At 43.3% G+C, this 16,321-nt stretch overlaps 1 protein-coding gene across 2 annotated transcripts in view; it reads right to left on the bottom strand.

Moving 5' to 3' along the window:
- Positions 1 to 4,107: 4,107 nt before the first annotated feature.
- The window catches only part of KIAA1958 (KIAA1958 ortholog), a 60,846-nt gene continuing 48,632 nt past the window's right edge, over positions 4,108 to 16,321 (bottom strand). Inside the window, exons 4-5 of one of the 2 annotated variants that reach the window (XM_042882862.1) lie at positions 8,834 to 16,142; positions 4,108 to 8,345 (exon numbers count right to left, since the gene is read on the bottom strand). The gene's annotated coding sequence lies outside the window, so the exon portion shown is untranslated. Of the gene's footprint in view, positions 16,143 to 16,321 lie in introns of both variants that reach the window. The other variant, XM_042882861.1, reaches the window with a different exon arrangement.

Genomic DNA, 16,321 nt, shown 5'->3' with positions numbered 1-16,321 from the left:
GAAGGAAGGAAGGAAGGAAGGAAGGAAGGAAGGAAGGAAGGAAGGAAAGGGATTAAAAATAGCTTTTCCTATTATTTACTACCACTGTCTCTGGATTTTCTGCTCAGCCCACTTTTTGCTCTCTGCTAGGCACAACAGATGAGGTCCTATGTTCCAGTGAGCCATGATAGGTGGGTTCTGATGAATGATACATCATAAGTGATGATACTCAGTATACATTCCTCAAAAGGAGAGCCTCAGCCTTACAGAAAGGAGCTGAAAGAAGATTGATGAAAAACCCTCCTGTAAATATTCAGGCACTGAATTTCTTTTATGAAAGAGTCATACATTTTTATGATGCCACTATAATTTTATTACACCCACTATAATTCAAGTCTACTTTCCACAGAGATGAAGCTCATGGGTTTTGCAGCCCTGTGCATGTCAGCTCTGAAGGGCTCCACTGAGCAATCCTTAGAAACCATAGTAATCAATATGTGTTGTTCAAAGACCTAAAAGTACAGCCAAGTTCAGAAAGTGAAGGCTACTATGGGCACCACATAGCTCTAGCACTTGCAGCAGAGAAGTCTTAGTGTAACAGAAATGAAACAAATTGAAAGCACTGTGATGGCAGGTATGTGTCAGCTATCATCTCCAAAGCTGTGGTACTGTCAGAATGCTGAAACCAGAGTTACCCAATTTTCCACCTTGTAGGAAATCCTTGCTCCTATTTTTTGTTCATCCTTTCTATTGTTATTATTGTTATTTTATCAGTGCTTGACTTCTTTTTGTCTGAGAGAGAACTTTATCATCTTCCTTCTCAGAGAGTGATGAAAAAGGCTGGGATCTTACATCTGAAGTGCATCTGTGCACAGGTTCTGCTGAAAGATGAGGGTATCACCATCTAGCTTTCATCACTGTTATCATGACTGCACACCGTGCCACTGCTCTGCTTGGCACCACCTGTCAGCAGCCAAGTGATGCTCTGAGAGCTTTGATAGATGTCTGAACACTCGTGCACTACTCAATAGAGGCCTTGGGGCGCTGCCAGGAAGCACTAACCATGCCTGCACCCTGCTGGACATGAGTTCTCGCCAAGACTCGTCAGACAGAATTTGGAAAAGCATTAGGAGGCCAGGAACATACATCCTGTCTTCAGAAAGGCCTTACCAACACTGGCACTGAAGAAACTGCCTTATAATTGGATCAGAGGTTGCAGGCCTGGATCAGGTCACAGAAGGCTGCACTTTTATGTGTGTAACTCAGGCTGCTTGAATCACCACCACTGTAGATATTGCTTCATTAAATTGCATACACAGAAGATATCTAGCATGAAAATCAAAGCCCTCTTCCTTCACAGGTACCTTTTGCCTTCATCTTTCTGTAGGTCAGAGGGTTTATTTTCAGGGAGCACTTTTCGGTGGGTGTGAGCTCTGTGTGTGAACAGACAGTGCCTAAATGCCTCAGCAGTGCTGGCTGAGAAAGTTGTGTGCCTGACACCATGCTCCTTACAAAACCTGGAACAACGGTATAGTATGGCCATCTACACAGGCAGGAGCTCTTCTTCCTAAATGTCTGTCATTGAGATGATATACCATACAGGAAAAACAAATTGCCATGGCTTGCCAAAACCGTCACACCCCCTACTTCTGCCCAGACTGGCAGTATCTGATGGTGTGTAGCTACTCATTGCCAGATCTTTGAAGTTTAAATGCACACACCACTAGATGTCTGGATTCTTAATGCTCTGCTCCATGAGGAGGCCAGGAGCTGTAGTGCATGTTGCCAGGGAGAGAAGGAGCAGAGTGCAGCCAATAAAGCTGGACACCAGAATTGCTGAGCTCTCAAATATGAGTTTTCCTTAAATCTCAGCTTCTTTCCCCTGAAGCAAGGGCAGTTCCCATGAGCAGACATTGACAGGTGTACGTTGCCAAGGCCCAGATGCACAGAGACCTTCTTCCACATGCAGATGAATGGCATCGCCTTGTGTCACCGGATTAACTACCCCACATCTGGCAGCATCCCTCCTCCTCAGCACTGCAGGCTTCTGCCTGCTTTTCCCTGGGTATATATCCAAGGCAGGATTCCCCCCTGTCCTATTCTGCTTGTCATTTTGCATGAATAATAAAAATTCTTGTATTTGCAAGTACAGAAGAAGCTCTGAGGTGACATACAGGATTTCATCTCTTCTGTGTACACATAGGATTTTGTCTCTTCTGTGTATAATTTCTTCGCAGCTGTCAGAGGAGCAGCAATAATGCCATGTACTGCCAGTCTCCAGTGTGTATTCTCCTCCAGGTATCTGTTGAAATTTGTCTCCTAGAACCAAATGCCTGCATATAAATAGGCCTATCTTCTTATACATAGCCAAGGGGTTTTTCTTATTATTTCTTATTTTCTCCCTATTATTCTGAGAACTAAGCAATTAGCATAAGCTGTAATGTAAATCACTAGACTACTCTAAGAAGAAATCATGTGACCCTTTCCAGGGATGGCAGCCAGGCCCTGCTTCTCTTTGGAGTGTATCACAAAATAAACCAGCTCCTTACAGACTGTCTTTACCTGTCCATACATACGTTACTCATCTTCCCCTTCATCCCAGGCCCTCTGCATTTTCTTGCCACTTGTCACTGGAACAATTGCAGGGCCTCTGGAATGGTGCCTCTGCCCCTCAGAGGTTGTGCTGAAGGGCAGCACCACTGTGGGCAGCACACAGCTATTTATTTGGTGGAATCTGCCAGGTGGTGGAAACCCATCTGCAGAACATTCCATGCAACGATTTTCCTCTGTCCCACACCCATGTTGTCACTCAGCTCTTGCTGTCATGCACTGAGGTCTCAGCCCCAGCATAAACATGTTGGTTACCTGAATGATTTTAATTTTTTTTGTTTTGTTTTTTTTTGTTTTGTTTTGTTTTTTTCCTCAGGCTTTTATATCTGAATTCACCCTCCTCTAACACAGCCATCATCCCATCAACAGCAGCTCTTCCATGGAGCTTTGGAACTTCCATGGATCTGTCAAAGCTTTGTTTTGTTTTTCCATTTGGGGTGCTTCTCTTTTAGAGAGGTTTATTTGCTTTAATGTTCTGCTCTTCTAATTTTAAATCCCGGTTTTGAATGTTCCAACCTGGGAAACACTTGTCTTAAAATAATTTCATCTTTGGAGGCACATTTGATTTTATTCTAGATCAATCTTAAAATGAAATTTTATGCAGAACAGATTATGAACAGAATATTATTGAACAGAAGGATGCGGAGCTGATGGAGAAAGTCCAGAGGAAGGCCACAAGGAGGATTGGAGGGCTGGAACACCTCTCCTATGAGGAAAACAGGCTGAGGGATCTGGGCTTGTTCAGTCAGGAGAAAAGAAGGCTCTGGGGAAACATCATTGAGGTCTTCCAGTGCTTGAAGGGAGCTTAGAGGAGGGGGACTGACATTTTTCACGGTCTGACAGTGACAGGACAAGGAGGGATGGTTTTAAACCAAAAGAGGGGAGATTTAGCTGAGATGTTAGAAAGAAATTTCACTCAGAGGGTGGTGAGGCCCTGGCACAGCTGCCCAGAGAAGCTGCAGGTGCCCATCCCTGCAGGTGTTCCAGGCCAAGTTGGATGGGCCCTGTTCTAGCCTGACCTGCTGGGCGGCAGCATGGGGATCAGGGCTGGGTGGGCTCTGAGGTCTCTTCCAACCCAGCCGTTCTGTCGTTCTATGACTCTAGGAATTTCTCCTGTGCCTCAGGACCATTTTAACCAGACCAGATTCCAGAAAATACCTGACTTCCAAAACGTTCTGAGTTTATATGCTTTATCTCACGCTGCAGTGAGATTAAATAAGCACACAGTTAAAGTCAAGCTTGTTTTTATGCACATTCCTAAGCAGGGAAGGACGTAAGCAATTGTTTAATTTTTCCCCTGTAACACGACCCCAGGAGTACAGCAGGGCACGGCAGCAGCTATTTCTTGCTGAGCCTATTTGCACTCTGCTAATTGGAATGCTTCACAGGTCCACAGGAACTTCCCACTACGCTGATACTCATACATGAGAACTGTGAGAGGGCTGTGAGGCTTTTCACACAAATGGACCTCAGAATTCCAAGTAAGTTGCCTTCATTTGATTAAACAAAGCAGTCAACTTTGCAGAAGACAGTTTATTAAATACATGAGTATTGGTCGCTACACCTAATTACAGACGAAATACTGTGAATAAAGCATGCACTTATCACAGACATCAATGACTATCTTGATTATCTCTGAAATGACTTTTAATTCTGTAAGTTTAAGGCTGTACCAATGCAAATATTAAAAAACAGAAATAAAAAGTCACACTACAACAGTGGCAAATGTCGTGTGGACAGTGAAATCAACCTCTAACACAGCAGAACCAGACATGTTAAGGATTATTACAGGGAGATAAAAACAGAGTGTGATAAAGATCAGAGTGTCTTTGGAAGTTGCAGATTGGTGAAAGTGAATATTCCAATTAACACAACAGTGAACTCATGCTTCATCAATGCCCAACTATTGGATAAGTGAGCAGGGGATGAAATCCAGACCATTAAAAAAAAAAAAAAAGACCTTTTAATTTTACTGTCTTCTTATTTAATAAACTTTTATACTCAATCACCCTGAAGAAGCATTTTTCAGGGAAGCCAAGGAGGCACCTGGCTGAAGTGTGGTGCAACAGATGGCAATAAAGCATCTCTTTGCTCCACCCCCAGTGAAAAGGAGTGGAGCACTTTGCAGTGAGGGAAAAAGGTACAGCTGGCACAAAAGTGTCATAAGACACAGATGATGATATTGTTCTCAAGGATCTTAACCAATGTGAAGTTTGCTTCTTAGAAATCTGCTGCAGAAAGAGCAACATGGCATCCACATGAGTTAAAACCTATCCAGCCATCAAGTAAAAGGGTTGGCAGACCTGGGAACCCAGCTGGGGACCTGGCGCTGAAGAAGGCTGTGGAATCTTTCCTCATTTACCAGTGAAGACTTATTCTTCATTTATTTTTTTTTCCAGGTCTCTTGTTCTTTTTCAGATCCAGAATGAACCAGGTCTGAAGTTGAACAGGTAGCTCTGAGGGTTGACAATTTTCCTGATGTCTTCAGAAAAAAAATCCAGTAAACCTTCTCTCTCTCTCTCTCAGATATCCTGGATTTGCAAAGCCTAATGCATTAAAATATGTTAAAATCTTCCTTCTCCCTAACAAATGTACAAATATATAAATTCCGAAATGCAGAGGCAAGATGTCAGTGTGAGAAGGTCCCACAGAAAAACTGCATTTTTAGTGTTAGAAATGTATCATTGCTCATGTTAACGTCTCTGCCTAATATAGTGGATTACAACTGGGGCTTGCAAAGGGGTCCAAAGAAACCTAAGTTAGCCTCGAAATTCCAGTGGGATGTGGATGGATAAATTCTCTCTTGTCTCCTTTCAGCAGCACAGACAGAAATGCAATAGGGTTTTATTTTATTATTCAATAATAATAATAATAAAAATCAAAAAGCTTTTCCTGCACCACAGTGCACTTAGGTCAAAACACAATTACAGGAGCTTACAACGTGTACACGGAAGGCATCACACTGATGGGGCGGTGGCATCAAATCCACTACAGCATTAACATCAGCCCATTTGCTTCTTGAAACCAGAGAGCTGTGGTGAAAAATGAACAAACGCCAGGAAAACTTCTCACACTCTGCAGGCAGCAGGCTGAAGCCTAACGCCACATCTGCATCTGTAAAACAACTGGATTTCTAGCATGCAAAGAGCTAACTAAACGGTGCTGTTTGCTTTTCTGATTCAAATCTAAGCTGAAGGCAGTGTAGATGCATCTGCAAAGTGAAGATGGAAATATACAACTGTAGTTCTGCAAGAACCTGACACACCTTTTGGCAGGTTGGGTCAGTGTGTGGGAAGGAGCTCTAAGGACCAATTACCAATTACAGGATCACAGAATCACAGGATTATAGGGGTTGGAAGGGACTTATGAAGATCCTTCACTCTAAAGCAGGTTCCCTACAGTAGGTTGCAATTGCTAAGTCAATTTCTGCAATTAGTTGGACTGGAAGACTAAGACCTAGCTAAAAAGACAAAAAATGCAAGGAATAAGACTCTCTGCCACTGCCTTGCATACCTAATATCAGGCCTATGCAGGCAGGAGTTCTGTGGAGCAGAAACTCCTCACTGCACTGGCGGAGATGTGTTCATGTGTACATAGCCACTAGAGACCAAAAACAACAGAGAAACTCATTGCAGCTGGTCTCAGCTGGCATCAGAAAGCAGCTGAATATGGTTTAGAGGAGGGTTACTAGAGTTAGGGTAGTACGGTTATGCTGCAGATGGACTTCATGTTCTTTAAGGTCTTCTCCAACCTGAGCAATTCTATGATTCTATAATTCTATGAAGAAGCCATTGGATTTTAGAGCAATAAAATGGCCCTTTATTTCTGAGGACAGCCTTACTCCATCCAGGAGATGGGAACTGAAATACTGCAAAAGGCCTCAAGCACCCTTATCACTTTTGGACGGTTGAGATTTCAGAAATGTTCTAGGAACGTTTAGAACAACTCAGTGGGAAGGGGCCTTCACTCAACATCAATTGCTAATCAACAGTCACAGCAGTCACTGAGCACACTGCCCAAATTCCCCTTGGCCACTGACAGCTGTGTCACCTCTAGGAAGCCCGTTCCACAGTTTGACTGCCCTCATGGTGAAGGAATGCTTCCCGATGCCCCGTCTCATCCTCCCCAGGTGCAGCTCTGTGCCACCCCTTTGTGTTCTGTCCCACCAGGGGGCTCAGCCCAGCATGTCCCTTTGCTTCCCCTCAGGGAGCTGCAGAGCAGTGACCACTTTTCTGCCACCTCCACACACGATAACCCAGGTCTGCCCACCTCTCCTCACACGGTGCCTCACATGCCTTCTACCAAACCTTCTACCTTTTTTTCTGCTTTCTAGCTTTTTTTTTGCTGTCTTTCAAACTGTTTCATGGACCTTAACAATTTCTTTATTGTAGATCCCAGAAATGAACACAGTATTTGAGGCAAGACTGCACCCTGAATCCATTGGTCTGTGGGAGAGGACTACTACATGGACAGACTTCCAGGGTGGTCCAGCCTGCACCTTGCAATACTGCTTTTTGTAAATGTTCCAGGTGTGACAAAAAGGAATGGCAATTTTGAAGATTGTGATGTAAACTATTTTGGGAGAAGCACTTTGCACGCTGCCTTGTACAGAGATGCAGAGATGGCTTCAGAGCAGCAGGAATGAATTCAATTCTCTGTTATTGTCCCAGTCACACAGGTTTTTTGTTTGTTTTTTTTCTGGTATTCTGATTTGAAAACCTTTTCAGGATGTTTAGCAGACTTTCACCTGTCAGCAGAGATCATGAAACAATGGCTATAGCCCTTCATTGTTTGCACATAAGATGGTACTTTCAGAGCAGACCAGGTGCAGCTGACTGTGCCTGGTGGCAGGGATCTGTGACAGATCACACTTTTACCCACAGCTTGTTTCTGTTGTACAAATACAATATGGTATGATTTCAGCCTGTCAAAATCCTAGCTAAGTCAAAATTAATTCTGGGTATGTGTGTATCTGCTATACTGCCAGATTCTAAGGGGAAGGTGGAAAAGGAGCTGAAAATGTGGTGTCAGAATTTTGATAAACAGGGCCCGCCTGCCATGAAAGCAATTGGAAAGAACAAGACCAAAAATCTCAGGCTTGAATTTCATCCAAGGCTCATTTGGCAGCAAAGCGTGGCTTCAGCGGAGGTGGGAAAGTGACTGGAATCCACCACTTGACCAGGCTGACACTTGTTTACAGGAGCAGGCTCACAGCTGCTAGGAGAGCTGGCAGTTTCTTACAGTAATCAGAGGATTGCTTTCATTAGTAGGCATTTTTAGCAAACTCCACAACAGCTCTCACAGGCTTGGCTGATCACTGGATCTGCTCCACAGGAATGTCTTACCCCTCACGTTCACAGCTGGCATACGGCTGCAGGAGCCCTTAGCTTCATCAAGGCAGTTGGTTGGGCATCTTAATTTTTTTATTCCAAATTAAAATTGATGAGAAGACACCTCAAAGAAAGATGGAGAATTCAAGATTTTCTTTAATACTTTTTGTTTGTTTGTTCTTTAAGGATCAAGCTGATAAGTGGTCAACTGTTCAGAAGAAGACATGAAACGTTCAGCACCTCCTGCCTACTGCAACATGTTGGTTCCTTCTCCAGAAGGCACTGAATATTGGCTTAACACAGGAAACAACGTCAGAACGCAGAGATTTACTGTGACACACAGAAATACCTGCTGACTGGCAGGGCTTCTCAGTACAGCTCTCAGTTTTTCAGTGGCTCTGATCACAGCAGCAATGGTCAGCATTTCTACAAGTACCACATAAACATACGGATGTCAGAACGTCCAGAAAACATGCAAAATTTCAACAGCAACACCACCGAATGACACAGTGCATAGAAATATTATTGTTTGGCAGAACAGTGAATCTTTTAACACCCTTTTTATATAAAACAAAAGAATGTACTTTTTTTACAAACTGTTCTTAAAAAAGTTGAGTTTAGGCAGAGTTAGAAAAGTTGGCACGTGAAAGTTAGCCTCAGACACAGGTTTAACTCTGAGAATCAATTGGTCACTTACAGGAATTCTCATGCTTTGCTAGCTGGTTATGTATTGCACTAGCTATGCCTAAGCAAAACGTGCTTTTGAACTGCTATTTTGGGAGAGGCAGCCTTAATCTTGTCAATTTTCAGAATGGGAGAAACCACATTCATATTAAAAGATTAGAATGATTAAATATTGCATGTAGGGAAAGATAAAAGCTTTACTTTAACTGCTTTTCCCTAACGCTACTCACCACAGCAAAAACATTTTTCAAAGGCAGAATTAAAGTCAGCAGATAATTAAAACAAATGGAAAAGATTTTCTAATTCCAGTGTAAAACAAAGTAGGATATTAAAGGATAGCTTAAAGACGAGGATTACGCTTGCCTTCTTTAGGAAAAAAAAACACAACAACTTTTATTGCATTTGCCAGGCTTTTCCACTGCCTTTCCACTGCCTTCACTATACTCAGACATTTTGCCATTTCTTTGTTTTATGTCTTGAATAGCTTTGTCTGCCTAATAGGTCTCAAGATGACCCAGAGGTATGTGGGTCACGCAGGCACAGACAAGTCCAGACAACAAAGCAGTGGCTGGATGATGTCCTCTCCTGCAGGTTTCAGACCCATCTGTGACAACAAGGTGGGTAGAAACATGAAGCCCAGGGGTGTGTTCCTCACTGAGCTCTGCAGGGCAGACACCGAGCTCTGCCCACCAGCAGCACTTGGGCTTGTGGGCACTGCCATCTACTTCTCCCTTCTCCCCATGCCAGCTTGCAGACTCTTGTAACACATTCTATGTCACAATTTGCCTGTAAGTCTTGAGTGCTCCAGGTGTTTCTGCTCTGCATTTGACACCCAGCCTTGTGCAGAGCAGCCCAGCCTGGATGCAACGTAGCAGAAGGGAAGGAGGAATACTGGCAGGAGCAGTGTGGCAGTACTTAAGGCTACGTGTGATTCAGGCCAGCTGAGAACACATTATAATGATGCAGAAGACAATCTCAGCAGGATCACAAGCCTTTACAAAGCAGATCAAATTCTAAGCCTGAGGAATATTGCAGAGTTTTCTCTGTTCACAATAAGAACAGCTGAAATGGTGAAGATAGCGTCATTAAAATTAATGTTAATAGTTTATTTTTTTCTAGAGTAAGAATAATACAGTATTTTAAAGAACATTTTATATTTTCTTGATTCTTTTCCCCTTGCTTGGCAATTTCACAATTTGCATGATGCTTATGGACTGTACAGAACAGAGCTAGCCAAAATTCCCAAATGTAGCGTAAAAGTTAGCATCAGAGTTAGCATCTACCATACAAAATCCCAAACACTGTGAATAAATCTTCTATTAACTACAACAGATCAAATAAATCTGAAAGAGTACTAATTTTTGTCAGAGACGAGTGGCTGCTGTGTAATGAGTGCTGAGCACCAGAATAAAAGAGAAGGTAGAAGTGTCTCAATCCCCTGGAAACAGTAGGTCCATTTCCAATGCACAGACATTTAATGGCATTTGTATTTAAAAAACAACAAAAACAAAAACAAATTTTGTTCATATTACCAACCAACATTAAACAAAGTGAGAAAACAGAGAAAATAAATTTCTGACTTGAGACATAAACTCCAGAGACTGTTAAAACCCACCAGTTCATGGAACAAGTAAATTTTGTGCCAAACTGATTTTTTCCCCGTCAGGTTAGGAGTTAAAGCTTTAGACATCCCCATTACTTTGAATATACTCCAGTGAATGACCATTGTCAGACTTTTCAATGAGCCCACAGACATCTCCAAGCTGTGGGGCTTTCCCACGCTGTGCTGCAGTCAGTGCCTCTCCACTGGATTCGGAAGAGTCGAGGTGCTGGCGGACAACATCAGCAGAGCCCCAGAGGCAGGATGGAACCAGCACTCGGTTTCACTGGTGGAGCTGGCAGCCATGCAGCCACACCATTTCTTGGGGCTTTGAGGAACTTGTCTTCCTCTGAAGGATCACTCCGTTGCCAGCTAACGTTATCCAGTAGAGCATCATGGAGAACCAGCCTCCACATTCCTGCTGGTGCTCAGCTTTCCAAAACCTATGCAGAGATACATCACAGCCCCATGTGCCAGCTGCATGTGTCCATCCTGCACACAGGGACAGCACCATCGCCGAATTGTGCTTACGGCCTTCCCCTGCTCAGCATGCAGAAGCACAGTTGCCTTACCTGGCTGGCCCAGGGCTCTGATTTTTCAAAGAGGTGCTGTGACACCCACGCTGACCCTGCATAGGGCCATCAGACATGTGGGAGATACCGGATGATGTGCCAGTGCTCCTGGCTACAAAGCAGGCTCGGTGCATGGCGACCATCCCCAGAAAGTGCAGTCCCAGTTCTCCTGCTAGGAAGATAGCCATGCTTTATGCTGGACTGCCTTCTTTTCACACTCTTCCTCAGCAGAGCGTGCAGATTCAGCACTTACATGAAAGCATAGAAATAGAAGAAAATACATCCCCATTTTAAGAACAAGGACAGCAACTCACATTAGGCAAGACAACCATCTTGTTAACACTAATGTTTAACAAAGAACCCTCATTAAAAAGTGCAGATCCGCTGCCAGCCACACTTAGTAGTGTACAGCTGAATCCCCGCTAACCTAGCATGCATTGGCTCATTTCAGGCAAATCTAACCTCAGTGCTGCGTCCCGTCAGCATTCCTCCTTCCCATACATTCAAATGGCCGTAGGGCATCAAGGAGGTCCTGCTTTCCTATTGCTCACTCTGCCTAAGACAAATTGATTTCCACTCTAGTGTCAGTCCAGGATGTACTGTGGAGGAGGATCAGTCATCTCTACTCAGTTTAAAGACATCACTGGAAGGCCAGGCAAAGGCACAAAACTGGCCCTCAACACATCACTGTGTTCTATTCTCCTTTTATGATTTGAAAGCACTCCCATAAAAATCAGAGAAGAAGGGAAAGGGAGAGTGTTGGGAGACAAGAGATGCAAGCCTGTGAGTGATCATGTATCCCACGGACCACATGCACTCGAAGTGAGGCAGCCTGCCCTGAGCACATTATCCCCAAAGCACAAGGGCACTTGATAGCAGGGAGGGAACTCTGTGCTGCCCTCCACAGAGCAGTCCCCTTCCCCTATGACAAACACCAGGAGAAAGGAATGTTAGAGGTACAAAGGGATGGAGAGAGGGACGCTAGGGATGGGGAAGACCAGTTGGTCAGCCATAGTCATTTGCAGCTGGTGGTGGGGAGGAATAACCAGCCCACACACCACGTCAGTCAATGTCAGTCAATGCACTTATGGGATGTCCTCAGGCAGGGAGACAAAAAAGGGGTAAATATTAGCTGGGCAGGGAAGAAATGTACAGTATACAGCATCTCAGTTCCCTTGGGGCTGCTCCAAGAACTGGGGCAGCATAGGCTCTGCCATGACTCAACATCAATTCTTCCTGACCCATGTCTTCATATCACACATCATTTGCACAACCTGCCGTGGAAGACAGTCACAAACAGGCAAGAAGGGACAAACAGCAATATAAGTTGCTTCTCAAATCTCATTTTCTACACTCCTTTCTAAGAGAAATAAGTGGGCAACTACACTGTAGATTGAATACTAGTGATGAGCAGCTTCTAAAAATAAAAATAGAAAATAGCTTGAAAGCATTGATATTCTTCACAAAGGAGAATGTGCACCACTACTTTCATTGTTAGACTGTCCTATATTCCAATGGTGTGGATGCTATCCCAGAATTACTGAACTGTGTAAATGAATAAGGTATGTACTGTTGTTTTAGATATGCTTCATAACTAAGTTAATTTAGTCTACAAGGTAGTTCAGAACAGTATTTCATTCTCCTTAAAATTACTAAAATTACTGTACTTAAAAACACATTTTGTTGCATAAATTTGTATTTGAAAATTTAACAGGCAGTTTGCAAAACCCAGATATTGAGAATTTCAGCTTCAACTACCATTATGAATAGAAACACCCTGTGCAAGCCTACAGCGCCACAAATACATGCACAAGTAATAGTTCAGAAGGCAACCAACAGCTGCAAACTACACAGAAGGTGCTCCCACTGCATTATCTCTGTGATGGGTTTCCAAAGCTGCAGTGCAGCCTTTAGACAGGGAACATCCTCCTCTGCCTCTCCCTCTGGAGCTGCAAATCATTTTTGAGCAGAATCAAGTCAGTAATCTGGCAGAGAACTATCTCAATTTCCCCCTCTGCGCTTTTATGCTTTATGCTGAGCTAGTGAGCTGATTGATGAGGTCCAATACCAGATCAGAGAAAGCTGAAAGTCAGGAAAACAGGAAAGGAAAAAGAGAGAAGAAAGAAGCACTGTCATCTGCCTGCAGGGGATCTCTGCAAGTGACCCACTCAGCCACCACACCTGGGCTATGCTGTATAGGAGCTGAATGGTGATCTGAGAGCTGGCCTCTTGATTCCATGGTAAGAAGTAGTGAAGTATCAAGAGTTATGGTAGGACACACCAGGCCCTAGGCAGAGACGAAGGCTTGCAGATCAGATGTTAGGAAGAATTCTTTACTCAAAAGGCAGTGAAGCCCTGGCACAGTTGCCCAGAGAAGCTGTGGTTGGCCAGGTTGGCTGGGAACTGGGGCGGCCTGATCTAGCAGTCATCAACCGTGCTCAAAGAAAGAGCACTGGATGAGATTATCTTTAAGGCTTCTTCCAAGTCAAGCTATTCTATGACTCTATGATTTTAAGAGTGCAGCACTACTCCCTGACCATCTCCCTATGGCTTTTTACTGGGGCAGATCCACACCATGATGGTAAGCATGAGACTTACTGGTGAGCAGGTTCTGACACCCTCAAAGCACTGGGAGACAACAGCAAGCAAATGGGTTGCCATCTGTCAGCAACAACATGGCAGCTGGGACACTACACTCCTGCCAAGCAGAAACAAAACCATGACCAGTGTTTTAAATCAGAAGTCTCCCTCCCAGTGGGTTAATGACACTCTCAATAGCTTAATACAGATCATAATTAATTAGGCTGTCATCACTCAATTCCTTGCGACTATTTGCAAATGAAGACTGGGTAGTATGTGGTGCTAAATGCCATTTGAAGATAACATACCTATTTTTGGAGTATGATACTCCTTCAGTATCATATTTTGGCCATATGTGCTTAACTGCTTCTACAAGTAGTCTATTTGGGGATGCCTGATCAGAATTTGCCAGGCAATCTGCCATCAGCATCACTGGGGGCTGGAGTTACTGCAGATGCCACAGAGCAGAGAAAACACAGCCCTGTAATGCTGAGGCTCCTGCAATGAGAACACATAATTCACACCTTACCTCCTAACCAGACATGCAACAGTTCCTGATGTGCAACATTATCAGAGACATTGCCTTGGCACAGCAAGATACAAACCACCCTAAAACTGAAGACAGCAATTCTATATATGGACAGTGGAGCTGGAGACAAGATCAAGATCTGTGCTGGGGCTGAATTACAGTGTAGATGTGAATCAGAACATTGCAGACCATATGCAGCACTGCACATCTGCAGACAGTGATCTGCCTTCTCAAAGGCAAGAAAATCACAGAATCATAGAATCACAAGGTTGGAAATGACCTATAAGATCATCTAGTCCAAAATGTGTGGGATTACCACAGTTATTAGTCCACACAAAACAGCCCACTGTGAAGCAATAAACCCTAACCAGGCAAACTGTTTATTACTACTGAATTTTGTTTCATGCTTTATGGGGTCTGAGAAGAAACAACAGACAGCCACATCATGGGGTAGTTACTTTTCTGTACAACCTCAAGGCAAGTCTTCCCAGCAAAGAGGGAAATGTGCTGTTCCACAAAGGCCATCAGGTACCTGGCTTTGTACTCTGGGAGAGGAAAGGAAGATGGGTCAGGTTCTGCAATAGTTAAGAGGTGAGCACAGGGGGAAGTTGAGAGCAAAACCCTTCCTAGCAGCTCCCTTGTGGAGCTCTACAGAACATCATGAATGAGCTCTCTAGCATGACACCCTAGCACTCACTGCATACAGAGATCAGTGACTTGAGTACTCAGCAGCAAACAGCAATGAAATCCTACAGAGAGCAACATCAGCCTTGCAAAATTATTTTCACTTGTATCACATGTAGAGCATTGCTATGAAAAGATAACTGGTTGGCCTCATGTGGAAGCAAAGCAGCAGATGTCTGTGTTTCCCTCTCCTTCATCTTTACCAGATTTGCCATGGCAAGGCAGTCACAGGCACTTGCAGTTACTTCAGAAGTGCCAACACTTTGTCTCAAGCATCAGAACCAAGCCACAAAAGCACAGCTTTGCAATGTGAGTGCCTGTCACACCAATGCCTACCTTGCAGCACTAAGAGACAGCGCTCTCAGGGGTTGCAGATAAGATTACCCTGCCTTGGCGTGCCAGACCCTAGGGCAGCCAGCACACAGAGCACCAAGGCATTATAGTAGCTCTGCTGTGCAGAACAATGAGTGATCATTCAGGCTCTGTCACCTGCACGACGCTTCCTGGGAGGACAGATGTTCATTAAAGAGGAAATCTCTGCTCCCAAACCTTTTGTGGGACATCTGCTAATCACTCCCTGTCCAAAACAGACCTCCAGGATTAAGTGAGACACAGGTGTTCTGCCACTTCCTTCATACACAGGAATACACACCTCATCCCAGCAACACCAAAAACAACTTTTAAATGGCCCCAGGTGGGATAATTTATTTCTTTATGCTACTGTTGCACTTTTTTTTTTTTTTAATTAGTGATGACTGAGTTTACTGCACAGTTGCAGATTTAAACTACATAAAAGAAAGGAAAGAATGTAAAGAAATAAAACCAATGAAGTTTAAAGAAGGACAAAAGCAAAAAGAAAAGTCCTCAGTAACAGTCTGATGGGATGTGAGCTGAGGCTGAATCTTTCATGGACTTTGGAGGACACCATAGACTTACCAAGTCGCTAAGGTATGCTAGTGGAACATTTCCATCTGTAACGCTGAATAAGCTAAGCTGAATTACTGCAGAGGTACCATACATCATTTTAAAAGTCAAGAGTTGTAATGGTTCACTGACACACTTAATTTGTTAGTGTTTTCCCTGTACTCATAGAACAACTATGCTACAAAATCAAATACGGGAACAACAGCATTCATTATTTCAAGTATTTAAAGGACCAAATTCTTCCCTAAGAATCACATACACAATTTCCATTGTCTGCAATGAAAACAGATTACACATAGGTGATTTTGATTTGTTTTCCAGTGCTTAAAACTACTCATCTTTTTAATCTTCTGTAGAAAATATGAAACTATCCCTATGTTATTTCTTGTGAGTTTGAATAATGGCTTAGGACAGATTTGATGCATTTTATCTGAATGGTTTGGGATAAGATAATGAATTTTTCTGCACACCTACATCCCCAAGAGTAGTGAAAGAGTGGATAAAAGTCAGTAGATTTTACATTAAGAATACACAGTGACAAAACATTAATGGTCAGTGCTTAGTTAAAATTATGTACACGACTGTTTTTGCCAACATACCTTTGCTTACCGTTGAAAACAATACTTTTCAGTCTAAAGACCAGTGATATTCTGATAACAGAAAATCAACAAAAACAAAAGTTAAAAATAGCCTTTTGCTGACTTTGGGATTTTTTTTTCCATCTGGCAGAAATAAGCCTCAGGAAACAAACAAACAGCAACAACAACAACAAAAAAAGACAACAAAACAAAAGAAAAAAACAACAGAGAAAACTTCTTGTAAATGGTTT

Source organism: Lagopus leucura, unplaced genomic scaffold (genome assembly GCF_019238085.1).
Source record: "Lagopus leucura isolate 7727_CA_CO unplaced genomic scaffold, USGS_WTPT01 Super-Scaffold_100036, whole genome shotgun sequence".
NCBI lineage: Eukaryota > Metazoa > Chordata > Aves > Galliformes > Phasianidae > Lagopus > Lagopus leucura.
This window is presented reverse-complemented; position numbering and strand designations above follow the sequence as displayed.